The sequence below is a fragment of the Danio rerio genome, chromosome 4 (assembly GCF_052040795.2).
Source record: "Danio rerio strain M-AB ecotype USA chromosome 4, GRCz13ab, whole genome shotgun sequence".
NCBI lineage: Eukaryota > Metazoa > Chordata > Actinopteri > Cypriniformes > Danionidae > Danio > Danio rerio.
In genome coordinates this window covers 56,772,289-56,775,317 of record NC_141024.2, presented here as the reverse complement: position 1 = coordinate 56,775,317, position 3,029 = coordinate 56,772,289, and the positions used below count along the sequence as shown (strand labels likewise).

The following is a 3,029-nucleotide window of genomic DNA, read 5'->3' as shown; positions in this document are numbered from 1 at the left end:
GATGACGTCACATGCCATGCCAAAATAAAAGTCTTTTTTGTTTAGCTTTTTTGCCACTTACAGTTGCAGTCATGACTTATTGATACATTTCTCCCATGGTTTTCACTTTACACTATATCTGCTCTCTCACACAAACCTTAAATCTAAACATTTTCTTTACTTTTTAAATCCACTTTATAATGATTTGTATATGTCTACAACACATTACTTTCCTATTAATATCTGAGCCCAAATCTCATCCTCATAATTATGACCTCTTCTTTTCTATTTCTACAACTTCATAGGCCTATATAGAGTTTCCTTTTTCCACATGAATTGTTGTCTCTTATTTTCTGTGTTCCACGTTTCCTGCCATTTTTTTAGCAATATATTCAGTAAAATATTTAATTTACCTTTACTTACAGAAGCAATAAAGGGGTAGTTTAACTTAAAAAAACAAATCACAATTCTGTTATTTACTCATCCTCTACTTGAGCCAAACCTGTTTGAGTTTCTTCTGCTGAATGCAAATATAGAGAATACAGAGGCAAAAACAGCCACTATGCTTCAACAGTTGCTACTTTGGACATGGCTGCTTTTTTCAAAATTTTCTTGCACACAAAAAGTTCTTGGAATTCGATTACAATTGAACCACTAAAGTCACATGTTTTGGCATAGTTTTTGGTTCCTTTTCTGGACTTTGAGCATCTCGGGACTCTTGCTGTCTATGACAGATGAAGGAGCTCTGAAGATGAGCAAAGTTGTCAGGAGATTGAAACAACAGGTAGAGGGACAATCGTTCTCGAGATACTAGTGTACACTGTAACACACGCCTTCCACCAGTGCTCATCTACAGCCACATCGAACTTTAAAAAAAATATTCATTTATTTTTTTATTGCAATAACAACAGGCCATTACAACAAACATAAATACAAAAACAGATAGCAAGCCACATCACACTGCTCCTCGTGTGATATATTACTCATATATATATTTATTCATTTTCTTTAAAGCTCAGTCCCTTTATTAATCTGGGGTCACCATAGTGGAATGAACCGCCAACTTATCCAGCACATGCTTTATGCAGCGGATGCCTTTCCAGCTGCAACCCATTACTGGGAAACATACACATTCATTCACACACACCGCATGCCTACCATGTCTATGGACTTTGGGGAAACCAGAGCATCTGGAGGAAATCTCACGCAAACACAGGGAGAACATGCAAACTCCACACAGAAATGCCAACTGACCCAGCTGAGGCTCAAACCAGCGACCGTCTTGCTGTCAAGCGATCATGCTACCCACTGCACCACTGTGATGCCTCACATGTGTAATTATATAAAGTATTAAACTGGTATTGGTGAAGAACTATGCTTACTAAAAGGCACCATTCAGATGTACTGATTGTAAAGATCTGGTCAATCAAGCATGTGTTGTTATAGACACCTATGATTATTTGTCCTAAGACAGAGGTTCTCAAACATTTTTCATCAAGTACCACCTCAGAAAAAAATGGCTTCTCCAAGTACCACCAAAATGAGCAGTATTGAAATACAGTAGCGTAGTAGGCCTAGTAAAGCAGCTACAACTCTGCACAGTTAAAAAACGTGGCAGATTACCTCAGAAATATAGGCTATATATAATATATGGCATATTATATACATAATTTTTGATAAATTTTGAAATGTGTGTAGCATGTACATGACATATTTCATTCCTCTGTGTACAACTAAAAGGAAGCCTGCGTACCAATAGTGGTACACATATCACAGTTTGAGAACCACTGTCCTAAGAGATGAAAGGCAGGTCTTGTTCATGTAATATGCTTTAGGCTATCAAGTTGGTATTGGCATTAACAGCTATACCCGTTAACAGGTTTCTTATATGTAAAACGACCCTATTCAGTAAAAGATCAGGCAGCTATTACTAAAGATGACCGCACACAATGATGAGCCATTTATTTAAATGAATATGTGACACAGATATTTAAATGTCATTGTTGCAAACAAGTTACAGGAGTAAGTGCAGTTGTTGTTTTATGTGATGTTCACCACTGTAATTACACCATAGTGAAACAGAAGTCTGAGAAATGCTGTAGTTGATGTAGGTGGAGCAGGTTAATCACATTAAAAGTTCTGCTTTGTGTAGTTATGAAAATGAACTCTTGTCATTGCATTACCCTGTATAAACTGCCTGTACAATAAATTACCTTGTGATGTAATTATTTTGTGATTATAAATATTTAGATGCATGACATATTAAAAAAATGGACAGTATGTGATAGCTTTACTGTGTTAAAAGCAAAAGCTTTTGTCACAGGGTATCTTATATATGCTTTTGTGAATGTCTACGCATATTTGTATGCACAAACACAAATGATAAATAGAGGGAAAAACATCTTTGTTACCTATCAGGTGAATAAGAGGCTTTTGCGAAAGCTGAGCTGCTCACACATGTTCTGTTCAACTAAAAAACGAAGGAAAGAAAACAAAAGTGGCACAGAAACAAGCTACATTTTGATTGTTCAAATCTATAGAGACTTTTGGAAAGAAATAATTGACCTGGTAAGAGTGTGTTGACTGTCTCACAGAAGCCAGTAATAAGCTGCATGTGCTTTAAGAGAAATAAAGGACTCTAAACTCACACAAAACTCTGAGAAGCTTCTAAAAAAACAACACACAACTCTTGCATTACCTTTTAACCAGGCTTGGAAAAGATAAATTGAAATGTGTTTCAAATCAAAGTACCTCAACATAGGTGTATCAACATTAACTACAAAATGCAGCAGCCAAAATAAAAACGCTTCAATCAATAGTATTATAAAACAACAGCAACAAAACAAATAGTGATGGCTAAAGTCAACTCATTTTCCCAATACATCATTATTTCTATGTAAAACTATGATTTGTAAAGCTGCTGGACTTCCCATCCCCCACTGTATGTGTCTTGAGTCTTCACTGCTCATTTGCGTCTTTATACCAGCATTAATGGGGGCCAATTGAGTCTTATCCAATCACATTCCAGATCCTGTAGCTCAGCAGGGTGA

The 3,029-nt window shown here is 36.2% G+C and overlaps 3 protein-coding genes and 1 long non-coding RNA gene across 4 annotated transcripts in view; 2 read left to right on the top strand and 2 right to left on the bottom strand.

Annotated features, from left to right (window-relative positions):
- LOC796311 (zinc finger MYM-type protein 1) overlaps positions 1-3,029 on the bottom strand; it is an 854,498-nt gene that overhangs the window by 171,749 nt on the left and 679,720 nt on the right. The window lies entirely within an intron of this gene.
- LOC148682203 (uncharacterized) overlaps positions 1-3,029 on the top strand; it is a 429,467-nt gene that overhangs the window by 146,563 nt on the left and 279,875 nt on the right. The window lies entirely within an intron of this gene.
- The window catches only part of zgc:113135, a 1,020,739-nt gene that overhangs the window by 796,454 nt on the left and 221,256 nt on the right, over positions 1-3,029 (bottom strand). The gene's annotated exons all lie outside the window — the stretch shown is intronic.
- Positions 1-3,029, top strand: part of LOC101886882 (gastrula zinc finger protein XlCGF57.1-like) — a 513,813-nt gene that overhangs the window by 486,434 nt on the left and 24,350 nt on the right. The window lies entirely within an intron of this gene.